Below are 25135 nucleotides of genomic sequence, written 5' to 3' on the forward strand. Positions count from 1 at the left end.
GTGCCAGATATTCTCAAATATTCCAGAAAAATCATATTTCAATTTCGGGGCATTTGGAGAACTTTTATTTTTGGGGTATTTTTTATTGCACGGATAATTCAGAAAACTGACAGAAAATACTATTTTTACTTTATTCATTCTAAATAACAGAAAGTAAAAGGAGGGTACAGAAGGTTGTGCTTTCTCACCAAAAGGAATCCACTAACAAGGCTGATCAGGTCTTGTTAACAAACTCATTTCGAATAACATTTAACCGGAGAAATTTCGAATAACACTATGTTACCTTGACGGGTATATGCACATCCCCAACAATAAGAATATCATATCTCTTTTTGACAGTAGGAAGAGGAAATTCAAAACCTCCAATAATAATCGATGGAATTTTTCCAATAGAATTGATACTGTGGACTTGAGGTTGTTTCCTCGGAAAGTGTACCATATGCTCATTTCCATTAACATGAAAAGTGACATTGCCTTTGTTGCAATCAATAACAGCCCCTGCAGTATTCAAAAAGGGTCTTCCAAGAATAATAGACATACTATCGTCCTCGAGAATATAAAGAATAACAAAGTCCGTTAAATAGTAACGTTCGCAACCACAACAGGCACATCCTCAAAAATACCGACAGGTATAGCAGTTGATTTATCGGCCGTTTGCAAAGATATTTCAGTAGGTGTCAACTTATTCAAATCAAGTCTATGATATAAAGAGAGAGGTATAACACTAACAACGGCTCCAAGATCACATAAAGCAGTTTTAACATAGTTTCTTTTAATGGAGCATGGTATAGTGGGTAGTCCTGGATCTGCAAGTTTCTTTGGTATTCCACCCTTAAAAGTATAATTAGCAACCATGGTGGAAATTTCAGCTTATGGTTTCTTTCTTTTATTTGTAACAATATCCTTCATATACTTAACATACAGATTCATTTTAAGCATATCTGTTAATCGCATACGCAAGAAGATAGGTCTAATCATTTCAGCAAAGCGCTCAAAATCCTCATCATCCTTTTTCTTGGATGGTTTGGGAGGAAAAGGCATGGGTTTTTGAACCCATGGTTCTCTTTCTTTACTGTGCTTCCTAGCAACAAAGTCTCTCTTATCATAACGTTGATTCTTTGATTGTGGGTTATCAAGATCAACAGCAGGTTCAATTTCTACATCATTGCTATCGCTAGGTTGAGCATCAACATGAACATCATCATTAACATTATCACTAGGTTCATGTTCATTACCAGATTGTGTTTCAGCATCAGAGATGGAAATATCATTGGGATTCTCAGGTGTGTCAATAACAGGTGCACTAGTAGCATGCAAAGTCCTATCACTCTTCTTTTTGTTCTTTTTAGAAGGACTAGGTGCATCTAAATTATTTCTCTGATAATCCTGCTCAATTCTCTTAGGGTGGCCCTCAGGATACAAAGGTTCCTGAGTCACTTTACCTCCTCTAGTTGCAACTCTGACAGCAAAATCATTATTCTTACTATTTAATTCATTGAGCAAATCATTCTAAGCCTTAAGTACTTGTTCTACTTGAATGGTAACCATAGAAGCATGTTTACTAATGAGTTTAAGTTCACCTTTAACTCTAGACATATAATCACTGAAGTGTTCAATCATATAAGCATTGCGTTTTAACTCTCTACCAAAATAAACATTGAAGTTTTCTTGCTTAACCATAAAGTTATCAAACTCATCCAAACATTGGCTAGCAAACTTAGTAGGAGGGATTTCAGCTTTATCATATCTATAGAGAGAATTTACCTTTACTACATGTGTCGGGTTATCCGGACAATGTATTTCTTCAACAAGAGGTAAATTAAGACGATGTATTTCTTCAATAGGAGGTAAATTCTTAACATCTTCAGGTTTAATACCTTTTTCCTTCATAGATTTCTTTGCCTCTTGCATATCTTCAGGACTGAGAAATAGAATACCCCTTTTCTTCAGAGTTGGCTTAGGAGTTGGTTCAGGAAGTGTCCAATTATTTTCATTAGTCAACATATTATTCAATAGAATTTCAGCTTGATCAACAGTTCTTTCCCTGAAAACACAACTAGCACAACTATCCAGGTGGTCTTTGGAAGCATAGGTTAGTCCATTATAAAAGATATCAAGTATTTCATTTTTCTTGAGAGGATGATCAGGCAAAGCATTAAGTAATTGGAGAAGCCTCCCCCAAGCTTGTGGGAGACTCTCTTCTTCAATTTGAACAAAATTATATATATCTCTTAAAGAAACTTGTTTCTTATGAGCGGGGAAATATTTAGCAGAGAAGTAATAAATCATATCCTGGGGACTACGCACACAACCAGGATCAAGAGAATTAAACCATATCTTAGCATCACCCTTTAATGAGAACAGAAATATCTTAAGGATATAATAGTAGCAAGTTTTCTCATCATTAGTGAACAGGGTGGCTATATCATTTAATTTAGTAAGATGTGCCACAACAGTTTTAGATTCATAGCCATAGAAAGGATCAGATTCAACCAAAGTAATTATATCAGGATCAACAGAGAAATCATAATCCTTATTAGTAACAAAGATAGGTGAAGTAGCATAAGCAGGATCATATTTCATTCTAGCATTCAAAGTATTTTGTTTCAGCTTAGCTAGTAATTTCTTAAGATCACTTCTATCATTGCAAGCAAGAAAATCTCTAGCAGTTTCTTCATCCATAACATAACCCTCAGGCACAATAGGCAATTCATATCTAGGGGAGAACCTTCATCATCACTTCATCAATATTATCAGTTTCAATAATTTCATTCTCTCTAGCCCTAGCAAGTTGTTCATCAAGAAATTCACCAAGTGGCACAATAGTATCAAGCATAGAAGTAGTTTCATCATAAGTATCATGCATAGTAGAAGTGGCATAATCAATAACATGCGACATATCAGAATTAATAGCAGAAGCAGGTTTAGGTGTCGCAAGCTTACTCAAAACAGAAGGTGAATCAAGTGCAGAGCTAGATGCCAGTTCCTTACCTCCCCTCGTAGTTGAGGGATAAATTTCAGTTTTCTCGTCTTTAAAGTTCCTCATAATGACCAGCAGATATAAATCCCAAGTGACTCAAAGAATAGAGCTATGCTCCCCGGCAACGGCGCCAGAAAATAGTCTTGATAACCCACAAGTATAGGGGATCGCAACAGTTTTCGAGGGTAGAGTATTCAACCTAAATTTATTGATTCGACACAAGGGGAACCAAAGAATATTCTCAAGTATTAGCAGTTGAGTTGTCAATTCAACCACACCTGGATAACTTAATATCTGCAGCAAAGTATTTAGTAGCAAAGTAGTATGGAAGTAACGGTAATGGTAGCAAAAGTAATATTTTTGGGTTTTGTAGTGATTGTAACAGTAGCAACGGAAAGGTAAATAAGCGAAGAACAATATCTGAAAAGCTCGTAGGCATTGGATCGGTGATGGAGAATTATGCCGGATGCGGTTCATCATGTAACAGTCATAACATAGGGTGACACAGAACTAGCTCCAATTCATCAATGTAATGTAGGGATGTATTCTGAATATAGTCATACGTGCTTATGGAAAAGAACTTGCATGACATCTTTTGTCCTACCCTCCCGTGGGAGCGGGGTCCTATTGGAAACTAAGGGATATTAAGGCCCCCTTTTCATAGAGTACCAGATCAAAGCATTAACACATAGTGAATACATGAACTCCTCAAACTATGGTCATCATCGGGAGTGGTTCCGGTTATTGTCACTTCGGGGTTGCCGGATCATAACACATAGTAGGTGACTATAGACTTGAAAGATAGGATAAAGATCTCATATATATTCATGAAAACATAATAGGTTCAGATATGAAATCATGGCACTCGGGCCCTAGTGACGAGCATTAAGTATAGCAAAGTCATAGTAGCATCAATCTCAGAACATAATGGATACTAGGGATCAATCCCTAACAAAACTAACTTGATTACATGATAAATCTCATCCAACCTATCACCGGCCAGCAAGCCTATGATGGAATTACTCAGGCACGGAAGTGAGCATCATGAAATTGGTGATGGAGGATGGTTGATGACGACGACGGCGACGGATTCCCCTCTCCGGAGCCCCGAACGGACTCCAGATCAGCCCTCCCGAGAGGGTTTGGGGCTTGGCAGCGGCTCCGTATCGTAAAACACGATAAATCCTTCTCTCTTATTTTTTTCTCCCCGAACGTGAATATATAGAGTTGGAGTTGAGGTCGGTGGAGCACCAGGGGGCCCGCGAGGCAGGAGGCGCGCCCTGGGGGGCAGGCGCGCCTCCCACCCTCATGGACAGGGTGTGGGCCCCTGGCCTTGATTCTTTCGCCAATATTTTTAATTATTTCCAAAAATAGTCTCCATGAAGTTTCAGGTCATTCCGAGAACTTTTGTTTCTGCACAAAGATAACACCATGGCAATTCTGCTGAAAACAGCGTCAGTCCAGGTTAGTTCCATTCAAATCATGCAAGTTAGAGTCCAAAACATTGGCAAAAGTGTTTGGAAAAGTAGATACGACGCAGACGTATCATCCGTAAACCATGAAGAAGGGCGTGTAACCCGTAGATCTGTTGGGGGTAGTATTGATACTCCATAACACTAAGGGTAACTCCTCCACCCAACAGCACTCCATAGGACTAAGGGTAACTCCTCCACCCAACAACCCAGTGTCCTCTGCAAAGGGACCATAAGCCGGGGCTTGATGCCTCTCAAATTTGCTTGATTGGATCGTTCAACTTGGCCATTGGACTGAGGGTTAGCCACTGATGATACATCAAGACGAATATGCTCTCGTTGACAGAATTCTTTCGTAGCCCCCTTGGACAGATTAGTGCCATTATCAGTTATAATGTTGTGGGGATAACCAAAACGGAAAATCACTGGTATGCGTCGGTGCTATACAAACAGTTTTTAACCCCTTTCCGCGACGGCATTTGGGACCGTCGCCAAGTGAGTGTGTGCGATAGGGTGTCCTTCCCACACGGCCCAGAAACCGTCGGGGATATGGAGCAGTGTTCCAGAGGCCTTCCCAAATGTAATTGTGTGTGATGCGGCACACACTAAATTCTTTCACACGTGTGGTATCGGTGATTAAGCGTTTCTAATGATGCAGTGAAACCATACGGTCTGTCGTAATGAACTGTTTGGGAAACAGTATGTAAGGCACACAGGCCAACATTTGAACTGTGTGCGATTTGTGCCCCATCACACACGAGTTTTCTACGTAACCCGTCTACCATGCTAGACTCCATCGCGCACGTTTGCCAACAATTACCGCCTGCGATAATGTTCTATCACAAACAGTTCAGGATCCCCTTCGCACACATACAAGTGCTGCAGACTGTTTGTGATTTGTTGGGTATCACCAACGGTTGCCCAAAGAGTGACGTGTGCTTTTCTTTTGGGATCCCACACATTTCCTGAAAAAATTACGACTGGGATTGTATTATGCATTGGGCGCGGTTTACTCCCAGTTCTCGTGTGTGATAACGCGATATCACAAACGGTTTCGGAGACCCTACGCACACGTAGTAGTGCTGCAAATCATTTGCGATCAGCTGTGTATCACCGACGGTTCTGCTACGATTGACGTATGCTATCCGATGTGGATCGCACACACTCATTTAGTTGAACAGTGTGCGGAGCAATTGCCTGGTTGAAACAAAAATATCCCATTTTGAATCGGCACGCAAAAAGCAAATTCGTCGCAATATTCAATTGAACAAATAAACAAAAATATCCCATTTTGAATCGGCACGCAAAAAGCAAATTCGCCACAATATTCAATTGAACAAATAGTGTCCACAGGAAGAACCTTCATCAGATTTCGCAACAATTGGAATTGAACATATGGTAGCTAAATTCCAATGATTTGTCCACACATATATGCATTACATAATTAATCATAGTGTACGAAATATGAAGACCTCATCAGATGGAAAACAATGGGTCCATGCGTTATATGTTTAGCGGCTAACTCTTACTCAATGTTTCAGGGCAAGGTATGCTGAAATCTTCATTATCACCAGTGGGATTGATGTAGTGATCCAAGAAGAAGTCGCTGATAAATCTCCGAACCATCAGGAATTCACCAGCCGGGAGCGGTTCAGGGGTCCTCGGTTCTAAGATGAGCTGCAGTATTTTTAAGATCAGAATGTGCCATATGAGTGGAGTAGAAGATATTAATTAAGATAGACTTACTGGTACTAATTCGCGAGGATCGTCACAACTATCAGCAGATTTGCAGATGGAGATCATGTGTATGCAAACATAGTATCCACAAAGGTTGGTCCCTGCTTCTTGCTGAGGACACTGAAATTTTTTGTACAAAATTAGTCATGTATTTGTTCTGTTAGGGACAACCTAACCGGTGTTAGATGTATTGTTTTTTCTTTGGACAAAATAGAAAGAGGTTTATTTAGAAGCTTGAACATTTTACTAGCGTAAGGAAAGGTATTTGCAGACTGTTGGATAAATTTTCCGAAAATAATGGATTTCAGTGTGTTACCGGAGAAACGATCTCGTGCTGCAGAGGTAGTTCCCTCTTGAACAGGTTCCCTGGTTTAGTTTTCCACAATGCGGGCACACTGCAAATGATGATGAATTTTGACAACATCAATTATTGAATCAGATATGAATGCAAATTAATTTCAACATCATAGAATTCAATACCTATCCATGAATTGCTGAAGATGCGTCAGATCCTGAGCGTTTGTTGACTCTCTGAGAGAATCGATGTAGTAAACTGTGTTCTTGTTTGGAACAATGAATACCAATACCAGTGATCGCTACATATTGAGAAAGCCATGAACTTACGAATTATGTCGAAGTCTGAAAGACAATAAGTGCATGCGTGGTTGTTTACTTGACTTACCATTCATGATCTGGCCAGAGAAATGATTCTTCATGGGACGTGTTTTCGAAGAGACGGACGACCGTGTTAACGGCCCAGTCCCATAGGTCCTTACCATTTATTGTTTTTCCATTTGCTAATTCAGGGTCTATGAAATACACACCCTCCCTTTTTCTTCTCTGCGTGTTCAATCTCCTGAGAGGAATAAAATGCAGTTAGCTCCTTATCCTTTACAGCCTTGTATGGAAAAGTTGATCAGAGTTTGTTAAGTACTTACAAAATCAGGCATCTAACAAGAGTTGCATCGAGCACGTTGAAGTTGAAGAAGAGATGTAAGTCCTCGAAACTCACAATTATGGAACCAACATCGTGTCGGAAATGATCTCTATTGTAGTGGACTAGCAAACCATGAAGACCTCCTGACATTTGATCCATGCAATATTCATGTAACTCGCGGCAACTGGAGCTGCACTCATCAAAGTATTCGCCAACAAGAAATGGCTGGCTATGGACGTAATTGCGTGCTTCAAGTACGTCTGCTTTACTTTTAGCAAGCAACAAACGTACTTCTTCATCATCCATGGCATCGGAAATAATATTACTCCCTGATTCGAACAAGCTACTATTAATTTGGTTCTGGGCGATGAGTGCTTTAAGTAAGAGGCAATCATTCTCTTTCCTCTTCACTCTCCCGCTGCGCTTCCTTGTGGTCGTGGGTGTAGCCTTGGCCAATTCCTTTTTGGTACTTGAAGCATTTCTGGCAGAACGTTTGGTTGCCTTCAAGGTAGACTGCCGAGCAGACGGTGAAGCTTGGACGGACTGCTTAGCAGACAGTTTATCTATGCCGGACCACTGAGCTAGCGGTGCTGCTATGATGGACTGCTGGGCTGTAGGAGCAGAGGCACCGGACTGCTGACCATGCGTTGAAGCTATGTCGGGTTTCTGCGCAGGTGGTGCCAATTTGTCGGTGTGCCGAGGAGGCCGTGCCAACGCGTTGGTTTGCTGAGGAGGAAGTACTGACGCATTGGTATGCTGATCACACGACTGTGGACCGACGGACTGATGAGCAGTCAGTTCTGGACCTACAGACTGCTTAGCAGGCGGTTCCGAAGCATCAGACTACATAGCAGTCTGTTCCACCAGGTTGGTCTGCTGAGCATGTGCTGCAGCTTGGTCTCCCCCCGCTGCTTCAACTGCCGGCATCTGAACCGGTGGTGCGTCTTTAGCAGTTGTAGGCCTTGCCACTGGCTGCTTTGGGGTGGAGGATGACATGGCTTGTACGCCACAAAGTTGGGCCGGCTGATCACAGGTTGATGCATCGCCCGTGAGAGCTGCTGTGGCAAGGAGAGCGTCAGCGGTTGAGGGGCGACAGTGGTTGCTCTTGGCGGGGCTTCAGGGATCTCAGCGATGAACTCTATTTCCTTTCGTGGCCACTGGATGTGATGTAACAGTGTTTCTCCCAAGGTCCTTTGCTCATCGAAGTCTCCTAGGACATTCTTCAGGGCAAATTCATTGAATCCGGGCTTTACTTCAGTCACGTAGCACTTCACATAGCCCGGGTTCAATGGCACATTGTCTAAGAAGGGGCCATCTTGCAAGAAGGGTGGGCAAACTCAGGCTGTTGCACATTTTATTGTACCTTCATATTGTGTAAGCACGCCCTTCAGTCTGTCTTTCATTCCAGATAGATCAGATATAGCATCATCACGAGCAGCTGCAGTCTCAGTGTCGCTGGGGCCAGCTGATGCACAGCTACTCTTGTGCAGTGTTGTCGTGCAATAAGCAGCATCCTCCATGCCCGCCTCCCCACCCATCTGCTGGCTATCTGTCAGTGTTAGAGTCTTCTGCATCATCATTGACTCCTCAACATCCTTTCGAACAGCCGGATAAATCTCCTTCCTCAACCTTTCATACAATGCATTCTGCTTCATTTCAGCCCTCGCTTTTTTCATGCTGAGCCTCTCTTCTTTGCTGAGTGTGAAAGCCCTCTTGTGCGGGACATTAACACCTATACCCCTTGCACGGCCAGGGGGCTCTTTTGTTTCCAGAGCAATGGACAGAATGTCACATGGCCCTGAGTTCCTGTAGAACCTTCCAGGGATCTTGGAAGCCTCTAACATCACTTCATACAGTTTGGTGTCACGTGCGTTTTCAAAGTAATAAGTTCCGTCATCACGCCTCTTTGCACGTGCCCGCAAGTAGTCTCTGGCGCGTTCGCCGCTGATTTCACTAAAGGCCGGATTCCCACCCGCCGCTACTGCTTCTTTGTCCTCCTGTTCCCATATCAGTTTCATGCCGTAGTATCCTGCCACACCCATACGGTGGGGGTGTATGTTCTTCTTCTGAAGTTCCGATTGCTTGAAACTCTTCTCAGCAAACTCTTTAGTTGCCCTGACCCTTTTGAATTCTGCCCAGTCTGCCTTTGTAATTTGGGGGTATGCGGGGATTGGGTCCTTGCCTTCACTCAAGTACTTCTTGTACAACACGTGCTTCCAGTTTCTCCAAGCATCCCTAGCCTTCTTCAGTGCATCTTGTTCCACCTGCATTCTCCACTGCTCTGGAACATTGAAGTGATCCATGATCTCCCGGACTATCCTTCGCCGTGTTTCTGTGTCAGCCTTCCGAAACCCCGGTAGATTAATATTGAGCCTTGCCCTGCCAACAAATCCTCACACACTCCTGAACCTCACGCGTGCTTTATCTGGTTTAGTTGGAGCCCAAGACTTTAAATCAATCTCGGTTACTTCATATACACCTTTAGGCTAGTGTGTGGGCTTCCTTGGAGCGTTCCTCCGTGTCCTGACCGGAAGGGTAATTGCTACAGCTCTATCCCGTTCAAGACTACTTGATCCCTCACAATCTGCTGAAGACCTAGGGTTGTCCGAATCAGATGAAGATACATGGCCTGAAGCATGAGTGCTGTCGCTGCTACTCGGCATCTGTAGTGAACACATGCGAAACTTAGGAAAGGAGGATAAGCATAAAACTAACAACTTGGTATCAAGCTTTTTAAACATGCCATGCAATAGTTTAGAATATGTATGTCTAATTTGTTAAGTTTGTGTGACTCGGGCGCCCGCGATCTACAAATAGGCAGTAACTTATTTGAAAAATACAGCTTATATGTAGTAAGGAAGGTAGATAATGAACATATATAACCTCTCCATTACTTTATAGCCAATTTGTGAACATACGGAACGAACTTGGAAGAGGGATTGCGAGGAAATATGCCTCACCGCGACGGAGAGCAATAACTAACAGGCTTCTTAATGCAAACCCGGACGGACCACAGGAGAGGCAAGGGTTACTGCATTGATATGCTCGAGGGTGGCTTGCGAGCAAACGAAGACGGAGAGGCGCGGGCCGCCGCGTGTTGGGAACGGCATTGGAGGTAGGCTTGACGCCGAAGAGCAGGCACACAGCTGGGGTGAGGATGGCGGTGCCAGAGAGGGTTCTACTGTGGATCTGGGGGAGGGGCGAGCTGGCGAAGGAGATTGGGCGGACTAGTTGAGTGAAACGTGGGCGGACGGTGGGGGGGGGTGTTGGGGACTCCGGGTGTTGGAGGCCTAGGTGAAAAGGGTGAAAAATATCCCCGGTCGCCGCGCTCGCTGAAAGGCCTATGCAAACGGTTGCCTCTAAGCGATCATGTGCACAAACAGAATAATTTCGTTTAAATGAAGACGTACTAATTTTGAAATGAAGTCGTGAGTTCAACGTTTCGTCTCTAAATTTTTCCCATGTAAACCAATCACAATTTTACCACGGGGATTGATTTGCTGGCGCATTTCAGGTCTCGTGTGCTATATGTAAGACATTTTTTGGCATTTACCGTGCATGTTGGCACATAAATCAATTCCTAGCCAGACTGCATTTCCTGTCGAAAGGGATGTGGATTGTCGTTCGTTCTGGGAGCATCCAACGGTGCAGACGTACGATCCGTGGGGTTTGGGTTCTGGCCAATCAGAATGCATGACTCAGATCGCACACGTAGCAAAGGGGGGGCATCGGCCATGGTTTGGTAGGCACACGGCTTTCATGTGTGAACCATGTGCTATTTGAAAACATTTTTTTGGGAGGGGCTATTTGAAAACATTTACATGTGCTGTCGAAAGGGATGAGGATCGCTATTCGATCAAGGAGAATCCAACAGTGCAAACGTACGATCCGTGGAGTTTGGGTTCTAGCCAATCAGAATGCACGACTCAGATCGCGCGTGTGGCAGAGGGGGGGAGTGCATCGGCCACGGTTTAGTGGACACACGGCTTTTGTGAGTGAACTGTGTGCTCTTTGAAAACATTTACATTACCTAACATCATATTTTTGTTCGAATGAAAACATGAGTTCATCTTTTCGCCTCCAATTTTTTTCCACGGAAAGAAATCACGAGTATAGTGGAGAGTGTCATATACTAGTATCATGAATATACAGATATATGATACTAGTGTATGATACTACCTTTAATTAATTATAGCGCATAGTATAATACATAGAGTATAGTATCATATATAGATCATATTTATTGCCATGCATGCCACAAATTTGCATCACATTTAACGTGATAGGTATCTACCTATATGTTACTCTAACCCTCTTTATATATATTTAATTCTTTGCCACATCAGCATACTTGCTATTTCCGAGTGCATGACATCATCGGCTATGATACCAGCACTATGGCCAGCCTTATATAGTGGGGAGTATCACATACTATATATATAGTATCATGCATATGATACTAGTGTATGATACTAAGTACGTACCTTCATAGTGCATATATAGTATCATAGAGTAGTATATATCATAGATGGCCGTATTTATGACCATGCATGACACAAAGTAGTATAGAATTTATTATATATACATGTTACGGTATCTGCCAATGTTACTGCTTGTTTGCCACATCATCATATTTTCTATTCCCGAGAGCATGGTACCGGTTATGATACCACCACTATGGCCACCCTAATAAGGCTGGTCGTAATATGGTAGTATCAGGCGGTATGATGCATGCCAACTAGACTTTTTGGATGATGTGGCACACAGTGAAATGAGGAAAGAGAGGGTGTGGTATCATATCATGATACCATATCATACTAAATGTTGTACTACTTTGTGTCATGCATGGCAATTAATAAGGCAACCTAAGATACTAACTTATGATACTATGCATGCGCGCATTACAGAGGTATTGCCGATCATATACTAGTATCATGCATATATACTCCCTCCTTTCCGGTTTATAGGCTTATCTCAAAATTTTAGTTTTTCCATTTTATAAGGCTCAATTTGGTTGTTCCCCATCACATGTTCAGATTCCAAGGTGCATTAAATCATTGCATGCAAGTATTAAGAGAAAGTTGACCAATGCATGTACTTTATGCATGCATGTATTGCAATTAATACATTGGAAAACATAATTTTTTGAGGAAAACAAAAGCATTAATTGGGTGTTTTTGCAAACTACAAAAAGTATTCCACCACTCACCATCTACCTTGGTTGGTGAGATTTTTGAATTGAGCCCTATAAGGCTGGTTGTAATGGGGAGTATCATATACTAGTATCATGCATATGATATATACTAGTGTATGATACTACTTCCGTAATGCATAGTATCATAAGTTAGTATCTTAGGTTGCCTTATTAATTGTCATGCATCACACAAAGTAGTGCAACATTTAATATGACACGGTATCATGATATGATACCACATCCTCTCTTTCCTCAATTAATTGTGTGCCACATCATCCAGAAAGTCTAGTTGGCATGCATGATACCGCTTATGACACTACCATTACAACCAGCCTAAACCGGAAAGGAGGGAGTATGAGACTAGCCACAATGGAGAGTAACATACACATATCCCTAGACTATGTTACTACCTTCATAGTGGGTAGTAACATAAGTGTAGTGTCATGCAAAGCTTCATTTATTAGGTTATAGACTCATAATGCATTGGGACATGTGATGTATAGTAACTAGCTAAGTTACTGAAACTATCTCTCTCCTCATTAACTTATTGCCACATAAGCAAGTTTGCTGAGTTGGAGTCGATGTTACTGCTGAAGTTACTCCCACTGTGGCTAGTCTGATACTAGCTAGTCTATGATATACTAGCTACCTCACTAAGAGCATGGTTAATAATACAGCCAAGGGTCGGCTATAAGAAGTTGCCATGTCATATACAGCCAACCTCTTAGCGGGCATGTACAATAATAAGTTTTAAATACGTATTATCAATAGTTGGTCCACCTTACATCCTCACAAAGTGTCTTGGGTCTCGTGTTGCAACTAGCTCTACTAACCAAGAGCCCGCTTCTCTTCTCTCTCCTCTTCTCTTTCCTCCAACTAATAAGCACATATATTATTCTATTCCTATTAGCCTGCTTAGACTACCCAAACTGGGAGTAACATAGGTAGTAACATCACACGTATCTAGATAAAATAGATGATGTGGCAAGCAATAAATGAAGAAAGAGAGGAAAGTGGTAACATTGCTAGTTACTAGTTGTATGATTAACATCACACATCTCAAGGCAAGATGAGTCTATAGCCTAATAAATGAAGTGTTGCATGTTACTACACATATGTTACTCCCCAATATAGAGGTAGTAACATAGCCTAGTAACATTCTATGTTACTATACCCATTGTGGCTAGTTTATGTCACTCTATTGTACTTGCTCTAATGCATAGTATCATAGAGTAGCTAGTATCATATGTAGTACTTTATTTATATTGTCATGCATGACACATAGTAGCATAGCATTTATTATGATACGGTTTCATGATATGATACTTAACCCTCTCTTTCTTCATTTAATTAATTCTATGACAGCTCATCAAAATTGCCTAGTTGGCATGCATGAAACTAGCTAAGATACCCCCGTACTATCAGCCTAGCAAAGAAGGTGTACAGATCATTTGTGCGTCGCTATGTGAGTTTTCATCCGTTTGTTCAAGAAGCGGGGAGAAGTTTCAAACATTTCGGCCGCGAGGTGCGGCCACTGGCGTAGGCCTAGTTGGTATTTTAATTACAGGAAATTCAGATGGAGTTTGGACATCATCAAAATCGATGTGCGTGCTCTCACGACCCCGTTGGAAAAAATTTGGTAAAATTGGCACAAGTTTTGATGACCGCTCCTTCCGAATCGGAGCATCTCACATGAAGGATCATGGTTTTCCAAAAGGAGACGTGTCAATTCAAACTCCTGTGGCCGGTGACTTGATCGTTTGGCCTCATAAAAATTTCCATGGTACGCAATCACCATTATACCACGGGTTTGATTTTCTGGCGCATTTCAGGTGTCGTCAGCTATATTTAAGACATTTTTTCAGATTAACATGCATTTTGTGCATAAAAATAAAATTACAACCGGAACTGCATGTGCTGTTGAAAGGGATGAGGATCGCCATTTGATCTGGGAGCATCCAATGGTGCAGACGTACGATCCGTGGGGTTTGGGTTCTGGCCAATCAAATAGCATGACTCGGATCGTGGGCGGGGTGGCGGGGTTTGGTCGGCACACGGCTTTCATCAAAAAACAATGTGCTATTCGCAAACCAAATTGCATATTTTTGTTCACACATACTGGAGTGAGATCAATTGATTGTGCTACCTCTATGATATAATAATAATAATAATAACAAAAAATAGTTCATATTGATTGCCCGAGCTGACAGCATATCAAGGTCAACATATTAACGGTTCTTACATCAACAGAAAACCGGGCATAACTCACAAATTTAGTACACGCGACAGTTCTAAATTGAACAAATTAAGTTGCAGGGTAGGCATAAAGACTAGTCTTACGGCTTAATTCCCATGTACATGGGGGAACTGGGATCATTAAGTTGACCCCGAATGAACTTGGGGTTTTTGATGATTTTATGCTGCTCTGTTACACGGGTGCTTGATCCCTTGGCTAGCAACTCATCAAATTCATCGTACTCGTCCTCATCGGCAACATCGTCGACACCCAGTGCCCTTCTCTTCCCATGAATCGCTAAATGGTAGTTCTTATGCAAGGGGTCTTCCACAAAGAAAATCTGGGTAGCATTGCTAGCAAGAATGAATGGGTCCGCGTGATATGCCACCGTTGTCCTGTTAACACAGGTCTTCCTGTACTCATCAATCCTTACCTGACCAAGAAGGATCCATGCACACCTGAATAATGCCACCTTAACTTTCACATAGTCAAGATCCCAAATCTCTTTGATGGTTCCATAGTATACCCTTTTATTAGCTTCATTTACAGTCATGCATTCTATTCGAACAACGCTGTTCTGATACGAGGTCTTCTGATCACGTTCCTCAGTGTAGAACATGTATCCATTTATGTCATATGCTTGGTACGTCAACACCGTAGGTGATGGCTTTTGTGCCAACCACGTAGCAATGTCATCGATGGATCCTTGTGCCAAACGATTCTTCAGCCATTCGGCGTAGTTCTTAGTGTGCTCCTTCATCTCCACATCTGATGAAGGCACCATTGGTAAGAAGCTTTGGCGTATCTCCGCCAAGTGTTCTTCGGCATAAGCGATGAGAACTGGGCTGTTAAGCAGTACCGTCAAATGGGCTTTCTCTGCCAATTCTCCGGGTGCAGCCATTTGCGTGCCAGCAAGGACCGGCTTACCTTTCAGCCTTCCCTCGTGGTGAGAGAGGGGCAAACCTATAGGTCTTTGTTTCATGTATTCGGTGCAAAACTCAACCACCTCCTCCGCGGTATAACCTTGTAGGATGCTTGCCTCTGGATGGTTTCGGTTCCGACAAAAGCGCTTCAGTATTCCCATGAACCGCTCGAAGGGATACATGTTGCGAAGAAACACAGGACCACAATACTTTATCTCGTCGACAAGGTGCACAGTGAGATGGACCATGACATCAAAGAATGACGGTGGGAAAAACATCTCTAGGTTGGACAATATTCTTGCAATATCATCTTGCATATGATCCAACTCTTCAGGATTTACAACTTTCTGCCATAGTTGGTTGAAGAAATCACAGAGGTCAATGAGTGTGTTTCTTATATCTTTGTCCATCAGATTCCTGATGGCCACCGGGAGGATTTGTGTCAACATTACGTGGCAATCATGTGACTTCATGTGTCCCAACTTCATTTTACCTGAGCTCACATCCACGAGACTTCTGATGTTTGTGCAGTAGGAAGAGGGTGTCTTAACTGACAAAAAATAGGTGAAGAACTGTGTTGCTTGTTTTGTACTGAAATTGTAACTCTAGCGAGCTTTGATGAATTTGTCATCATCTTCTGCTTCACTCTTGCGTTTTATTTGATCAGCAAGCATATCGAGCCGTGAACCGTCACCATCCTTTCTTTTACCTTTAATCTTCAGTAGAGTACCAAGGATGCTTTCACATACGTTCTTCTCTAGGTGCATGACATCGATGCAGTGACGTACACGTAGAATCTCCCAGTAAGGTAGTTTCCACAACACCGATTTCTGCTTAAACACTTGACCCTTGGGTGTTTGTTTCACCGTAAAAGGGTGGTTCTTGCCAAGCACAACATTAATTTTTTAGCCATGTTGTGGACCACCTCCCCGTCATAGGGTCTTGGCCCGCACCTGCCTCAGCCGTACCATCAAATTCAGCTTTCATCTTTCGATATGAGTGATTTTTCCATAAGAACCTACGATGACGCAAATACACTATTTTGCGTGAGTTAGGAAGTCTTCTACTACCTGTCCTATCCATGCATGTGACACACCCTACATCTCCCTTTGTTTTCTGCCCCAATGTGTTGCCTAATTCCGGCATATCTTGAATGGTGTGCACCAGCATCGCATGTAGATCGAAAATCTCCTTTGTGTAAGCATCATAACATTTTACAGCAGGCGCATCTATCCACACTGTCAGCAGTTCTTCTACCAGTAGCTGAAAGTAAATGTCGATAGCATTTCCAGGTTGCTTCGGGCCTTGGATAATCATTTACATCATAATGTATTTTTTTCTTCATACACAACCAAGGAGCTAGGTTATATATGCACAGAAGCACTGGTCATGTGATGTGATTGGTGCTCATATCGCCAAAAGGATTCATCCCATCTGTACACTCCCCGATCCTTATACTTCTAGGATCCTTTGCAAATTTTTCAAATAATTTGTCGATTAATTCCAGCTGAGCCCCATCTTTCGGGTGCCTCATAAACCTATCCGCAATTCGCTCATCATGATGCCACCGCACCTCTTTGCCTCTCTAGGGTTTGCAAACAAATGCCTCAACCTCAGAATTAAAGGCAAGTACCAGACAACCTTGAACGGGATTCCTGCCTTGATCTCGCCGTCCAGTTTGTACTTGTCCTTTGCTCTCCTGTGCTTGTATCGTGCATGCTTGCATGTGGGACATGTACGCAAATCTTTGTACTCACCACGATACAATATACAATAATTCACACATGCGTGTATCTTCTGTACTTCAAGTTCCAATGGGCAAACAATTTTGTTCGCTTCATTCGTGCTTCTGGGGAGCACATTATCTTCCGGAAGAATTTATTTGAAAAGACCTAACATCTCTGTGAAGCACTTGTTTAATATACCGTTTGCTGCTTTAAATCTATGAAGCGCTAGGGTGGCACTCAACCTGGAATATTTCTTTTTGCAACCTGGATACAATTCTTTCTTGGAGTCCGCATTAATGGTTGGCAGATCCTTGTTCCCAATCATATCCTTTTTTGGGCCCTCGAAATCTGCAATCATAGCAGCAAAATCTAGCATATCTAGATCGTCGTCATCTGCGTCGATGTCTTGGTTTTCCAGTGGGCGTTTCGGCTTTCCGGTGTTCCATTAGTAGCTTGACGCTTCTGCCCCGATGTTAGAATCAACATCCATGTGACACTGATCGGGGTTTGGCATCTCGCTGGCCTGGGTATCTTCATCCATGACCTCGTCTTCACCGTGTCTGGTCCAACGTGTATATCCATCCATGAATCCCCTAGAGACTAAGTGCATCTGGACATCTGCAACTTCATGTGACTCTGTATTGGCACAATCACTACATGGACACAGGATGTAATCCGCATCACCAACTCTCCTCTTTGTACTTTTAGCCAAATTCATGGACTCTGTCACACCACTGATAAAATATGCGGTTTTCCGATTCTTCATCCATCAAGATCGTTCCATCTGCAGCACCGAATGGTAATTAAAAACAAAACAACAACATTAATACACAGATTAACTGTTGCCCAAAGATGCGTGCATAAATGACAAGGTTTTATTTTAATAATTACTAAGGGCGCTCCATGTTGTTATCCAGACGTGCAATGACAAAAATTAATGGCCAGTCAATTTACACGCAGAGTACTAGTACAACACTACCCTTAGGAATTGAATACCTTAATTAAGCCACTCACAAAAAGAATACCTTAATTAATTAGCCGCGCGGCGACCTCCACCCAGCAGACAGATAAGCGCGATGCGGCGGCACGCCGAGACAGCAGGGTCGAGGAGCAAAGCTTAGGCGGCTGCCGCCTGAAGTTCGACATCCACTATCACGCCATCGACCGCGATGGATGTGCTCGAATCACGCCCCCGACCTCGATGGTTGAGCTCCTCCTATCTCCCGCCGCAGACCGAGGATTGACCTCCTATGACGCTGCCACCGCCCACCGACCGAGGATTGACCTCTTCTCCGGTAGCCGCTTCCTAGGCCACCGCCGCCTTCTCTTTATGCAGAGCGGCTGTTTTTTTTACGGATATCTGCAGAGCGGCTGTTTACACGGTATCTCACCGTAACTCAATTATATGGACATGGTAGTACATCACATACGGTTATGTAACGGCAACCGTGTCTAACCTACTTTGTCTTCTCACACGGTTTGGTGTGGAAATCATGTGTGACGTTGTAATACCTAACACAAACGACATGTATAAACAGTGTGTCGTATACAACATATACTGCCATAAGTAGTTCCCGACCGTTAGCTTATCTCCACAGTTTTCCCATTTCCCCCAAATCATTACATAGCCTCCAAATTCCCTCGCGTGGCCCTGACATTGGGCGAATCTGGACGAGTGGTGCTGATGGTTTTGGTGCGGTTGCTCCTGCTCGTATCGCCACCACGACGGCGGTCGCCGCCGAGCACTTGCCTAAGGTCATCAGAAGGCAGGTGTACTACGGATCCAAATCGTCCTGTCAGGTTCCAATCTATCCCGATCTTTTTTAGCATGTCCAAAGTATAGTTCCTTGCTGAATCCGTCCTGAATGACCCCGCCAGGAAAGCGATCTGTCGCCGGATCCGGAGCATGACTCCAGACTCCCGCAACACGAGTTCGACTCCGAGTTTCGCGCACCGAGAAGTACCAAAAGCTGAGTTGTGTGCACGGGCACACTCCCTGTCAGTGTACAAAAGTAGGGGTCCCTTTTTGCACCCCTTTACTTGTGCGCAGGCAGTCGCAGCCCCACACCCCTGGCCACGCTTGGCGGGGCAGAGGAAGCAAAGGCACAGTACGACTAGACCAACGCCAGGCCGGAAACACAAAGAGCAGGAGGGCGAGGTGGACTCCCCCGGCAAGATCCTTGCCGGGGCGGCCTCCACAGCCCCGGCAAGAGCCTTGCCGGGCAACTTGCCCAACGCCAGCAGGGCTGCCACCCTTGAGCCTGAGAGTTCCGACGCCCTCAAACACATTGGAACCAAAGCTCGGGGGGCGCCTCCATGGTGGCATGCAGATCTTTGTGAAGACCAGAAGTATACAAGACTAGATGAATAACCAGAAGATGAAGATCCTCGGCAAGATCCTTGCCAAGGATACCCGCGAGACCCCCGGCAAGCCACTTGCCGGGGACGACCACGACGCCCCAACAAGACTCTTGCTGGGGCCCCGGCAAGACTCTTGCCGAAGACATCCACGGGGCCGCAGCCAGGCCCACATCTGCCAAGATTCCACCGCCGCTCCCACACAGCTGCCAGCCCACCAACTAGGCGAGCACGTGCTGGCAACGTGCGGCCTCTAGGCCAATTCAACAAGCACCTGCGTGGTGGCATGCAGATCTTCGTGAAGACTCTGCCACCGCACGAACTCAACAGCCAGCCAGCCGGCGTGTCACTACACGCGTCGTCAGTTCGGACGCGCGTCGAAGGCAGGCGAGGCGGCGATAGCTGGGACGAGCTTCCTTGCCGTCCCCGATAAAGCAAGAAGGGCACGTCGGCAGCGCATTAAATGTGTTTGTCCTACGGTGCTAGAGGATAGACTCGACCACTGTATAGCTTTCCACCCGCTGTGTGCCACTATGGCAGCCCCTTTGTCTATAAAGGGAGGCCCACGGCGTACTGTGAGAGGATTCGGACTTTTTGGACCCTGCACGCCTTGTAGCTTGTCCAAGAACACCAGATAAACAGAAAGCAACAGGAGTAGGGTATTACGCATCACTTGCGGCCCGAACCTGGATAATCCCCCCCCGCGTTGATCTCTCAATCCCGCTAATTCCACGGCCCCGCGCCTGCCAACCATAGTAAAATGGATTCCTCATGATCCCGTAGGTGTCGTTTCCCCTGAGATCTTTGGCACGCCAGGTAGGGGCGCAAGCCGTGGAAATCTGGTTTTGGAACCGACGCAACGATTCTTCCATGAGGATGGCTCAAAGGGAGAGGGCGACGTCGATCAACCGCCCTTTGGTGCTGTCCGCAGCCTCGACGGCCATCCGCGTGGCCCCAAAAAGCTAAGTCATGCGAAATTTTGGCTAATTTCATTTATATAAGTCTGTCCTCCCCAAAAGATCTCGTTCCTTGTACGGGAAACCTGCACACAATGGGACCCTTCCGCTATTGGCAATGCCCTTGTCTCTGTCTCGAGTCCGCTCGACAGTTCATGTGGCCGCGCCGAGAACGGCAAGGTGGCCTACCCACCACCAGCAGCGCTCTTGTCCTGTTTCGAGTCCGCTCGACAGTTCAAGCGACCGCGCTGGCAGCGGCAAGGTGGCTTGCCTGGCAGCAAGCGCCCTTCCGGCAGGGTGCTAAGGATCCGTCCTCAAAGCACCATGGCATGGGTTTACACGCCGGCAGCCTTATCTCAACAAGCGTAGGGTGCAAACATACAAAGAAAGATCTAACGGGAAGATAGCATGTGTGATATTGAAGTATTATAAAGTTATATTACATCAAATAATCACTGCGGTTCTAACTTAAGATAAAATTGTCTTGGTCTTGAACTCGCAACAGCGATGAGAAATGGGGTGCCTAGTCCCGGCGTTGGCCCTCTATCCTCCAAACTCCGTCGACGGGGCTGATGATGGGCTCGATACGCTCCTCGAGCGCCGTGAGGTCCACATTCTCCGGCAAGCTCTCCAGCGCGGCGTCGAAGTCGAGGTTGGGGTTCCAGTACGCCACCTTGGTGAGGACCTTGGTCAGGACACCCCAGCAAAGCTTCCGGGCCTCATTGGCCAGAGAGGTCGCTCTGTTGGAGCGGAACTGCTCCAGGGCTCCAAGAACGCCCTCGAAGAACAGGGTCAGTTTGGCGTTAGGACTCACGTTCGGCTCCGGGGCGTACCTCACGTTTGACATCCCCATGGCAGCCAGCTTCGTGGTGATCCTGCCGGTGACGTCGGCGAGGCGACTGACCCAGAGGTTTTGCCCTTCACGTAATCCTCATGGTTGGCGGCGTCATTCCTCCGCAGCTGCCTCTCCTCCTCCAGGTCCTTGGTCAGGGTCTCTTCCCGGGCCCTGACCTCCGAAAGCGTCCTCTCAAGACCCTCCAGCTTCAGCTTCAGGTCTTTGATGGAGTCGTTGGCCTTGGAGAGCTGCTCACCCTTGCCGAGGACGGTGGCATGCGCCTCCACCAAGGCGCCGTTGAGTGTGTCCTTCTCCTTCGCCACCTTGAGGGCCTGTCTCTTTAGGCCATCCCGCTCCACCTCCACCTCCTTCACCTTGCCGGCGTGGACCGGGGCTTGGGCATTGAGCGCCTCCCTGTGCCTCTGCTCCAGCTCCCGAGTCCGCTGTGCGACAAGCTTCTCGATCTCCTCATCCTTGCCGCGGAGTGTTGCGGCGAGCGCCTCCTCACGGGCGGCAAGGTACTCCTCCTGGGAGTTTAGCAGAGCCTGGTGCTATTGTCGAGCGGCCTCATCTTTAGTGACCTGCTCCTTCGCCAGCTCCTGGGCCTTTTCGATGTCAGATTGCTTCAGGAGGAGTTCTTGTTTGCACTCAGCCAGCTCGCCTTGGATCTCCTTCAGTTCCTGGTGGGCGTCGCGGAGCCAGGCTTGCGTCTCAGTGACGCGCTCCTTGAAATCCGCCTCCGCCTTATCCACCGCCGCCATCTTGGACTTTGCCTTGTCCAGGCGGGCACGGTGGAGCGCCCAGAGCTTCTGAAAGTTTGCGCCCATGGCCTGAAGGAGCCGCTCCTCTTGGGAACCGCTGCCACCAGCGCTCGGTTCATCAACAACCTCGAGCCCGGCGGCGGCGAGCACCTCGTCGTCGAACACCTCCCCCTTGGTGGGCGCCCTGGTGCTCGCCGTCCCTGTTAGGTGGATGGACAGGTCGTCGCTCACTTCAGGTACTTGCCCGAGCCAGAGGCAGCCGAGGAGGAAGGTTGGTCGTCAACCACCCCCTCCCCGGCAGGCCCTGTGCCGGCCTCCTCGGCAGCGGCCTTGCCATCCTCCTCGGCAGCAGCCTTGCCGGCCTCCCTGGCAGGCCCCTTGGTGGCCTCTTCAGCTGCAGTCTTGGCGGCCTCCCCGGCGGCGATCTTGCCGGCCTCGGCCACGGCGTCCCTGGCGACTTACTCGATGACAGTGTCGATGTCCTCGCGGTCTGCCGAGGAGGGGTCTGGGCACCAAGAGGGGGAATGAGACGGAGCCAGGGTCAGGGCTCACCAAGAAGAAGAAAGAACAAGCACATAAAACAAACAACTTTCCCGCATCAGGCTAGGAAGAAGTGGCGCCCTCCCCACCAACATTTGTTGCCGGGGCAGAACCATCGGCACCCAAGCTCGCCCCCTCCTCCTCCATATGTGTGGGCTCGGTGGTGGATGCCCTTGCCGGGGACGCCCTTCCGGGCGGCGTAGTCGAGGGGGGCGGCGTGTTGGGGGTGGCCCTCGGCGGCTCCTCCTGTTGTCGTTCTCCTCCTGCGAACCCGGCAAGGTCAGCGTCGAAAACTCACGCCCCAAAGTTCATCAATGGAGGGATAAGTGATGAGCTTATGCTGGGGGCTGGTGTCCGGGCTGGTGTCCACCAACACCAACATGTGTGGAGTGCCCGCTGGGGGCTTGTCTCCCGTCGAGGCCTTGGCCCTCTTCGCCACCCTTTGGGCCAACGTCTCCCTGTCCCTGCAAAGATGAAAACAAGTCAAAACCAGCGGCGCAATCTGAAAGGTCGGGGATGATGAAGGGCAAGATGCTTACTTATCCTCCACCTCCTCTTCCGCTGCCTTCCTCTTCCTCCTTGGGCTGAGAGACCCAAGATCGAAGTCGACATCCAAGTCGACATATACGGGAGGAGGGGAAGGGGCTGGAGTCCGGTGACACTTGGACGAAGAAGAGGCGGTCGCCTTCTTCTTCGCCACTGCGGCCTTCACCACCTTCTTCGCCGCCGCAGCCCTTGTCTGCCGCACGGGCTGATCCTGGGCCCGTTGCCGCTGCACGGCCCTGCTAGGCCGGACTGGTTCGCCGGAGCTAGCCCGGCACAGGATGCGCCTCTTCCCTGTGGCTGGGGGATCGTCGGCCTCGACTTCCTCTTCGGACGGCTCGTCGCCCGCGTCTTCGACAAGAGGGGCCCCGACGCTGCTGGCCTCCCCAGCAGACTCCGCCCATCCGGCAAGCTGCTTCTCCTCCGCAGCCGAGTCAGCCTCATCCTCCATTTGGCCAGCGTTGCCGGCCTCCCGGGCAAGCGCCACCTCCGCTGCCCTGGCGGCGATGTAGTCTAGCTCCTACTTGGTGGTGTCCAGGATGAGCAGCGGCTCGTCGTGGACATAAGCCTCCGACAAGGTGTCGAAGAACTCCCGCACCTTCTCCGCTGGCGGCTCGGCCCAGGACGGGTCAAGGCCGTGCACGTTGAAGTCCGGCATCATGGCGATGATGGCGGACTGGCGAGAGTTGTTGCTCAGCAGGACCACTCCCACCGGCAACCCGAACAGGGGCCCCTTGACGGCCTTGCCGGCCTTCGCGGCCTTGCCGCTCATCTCCGCCCTACCGTCGCTGTTCACGTCAAGGTGGAAGAGCCTTTGGCAGACGTGAGCATGCCCCATCACCGTGAAGTTGTGCTTCAAACCAGGGCGATGCCTCATGATGTCGGCCGCATTCCTGAAGAGCCAAGACGGCCTCCCCTTGTTGTGCAGCGGAGCAATTCGACGGCGGATGAAATCGGCCCCGATCATCTCAAGGGTGACCCGCCCTTGGTGAGGCGATGAATCCTGGTGGTGGCGACCGAGAGCTTTTTGTTGTTGGCGTCGAGGTTGCTCCAGTCCCTGCAGTGGGTCGGCCGGCTCCGACGAACCCGGCAGAACTCCGGCGGGTCCTTCTCCTCGATCCAGCACCACCAGCCCCGCCACTCCTCCCACCTCTCCTTCTAGGCACCCTCCGGGTATGTGCCTTTCTCCTGGGTCCTCGGAATCCAGGCAATGCTCCCACAGATGGCGCCCCCTGGTTGGATGCGAGGGTAGAAGTTGTGGCGGAAGAGCGCCGTGCTGGGGAACACCCCGGCAAAGCCCTCGCTGAGGTTGGCGAAGAGAGCCACGCACGCAACGACATTCGGTGCAAGATCCAAAAGAGGAAAGCCGTAGGTGTGCATGACGTCGTTGAAGAAGTTAGAGAAAGGGGGGCAGAGCCCACAAGAGAAGAAATCGACAAAGAAGGGGTACCGATTTGGGCCGTCCTTGGCAAAAGCAGCAGGGACGACGCGCGTCGCAGGATGCCCCGTTGTCTTCCTCCCCCACATGGGCAAGAAATAGTCCCTGAGGTGGACCGCATCGACCGTCGACGGGAAATCGGCGAGCTGTGTTCATCGACTCGCTCTCCGGCACCTCCTTCCCCACGGCATCCTTGGCCACTCCCTTACCCCAACTGGTTTTGGGCGCCATGGCAGCTGGGAGGGGGCGTAGGATCAAGAGCGATGGGGCTGCAGCAGCAGCAAGCAGAGGCAAGAACTTTGAATCTTTCTCCTGAGGAAGAAGGGAGGAACGGCGGTTCCGAGATTGGGAGAGGCGCAGAGGGTAAATGAGCAGCGCACCTACGGTTTTTCCCTTTTTTATGGGAAGGCGCGGGCCACCTCTTTAGTATTTACTACGATGTGATGCATGAGGGCAGCGACCGACCCACGCATGACCCCCACGTCACGCACGACCCCC

Source organism: Triticum aestivum, chromosome 3D (genome assembly GCF_018294505.1).
Source record: "Triticum aestivum cultivar Chinese Spring chromosome 3D, IWGSC CS RefSeq v2.1, whole genome shotgun sequence".
NCBI classification, from domain to species: domain Eukaryota; kingdom Viridiplantae; phylum Streptophyta; class Magnoliopsida; order Poales; family Poaceae; genus Triticum; species Triticum aestivum.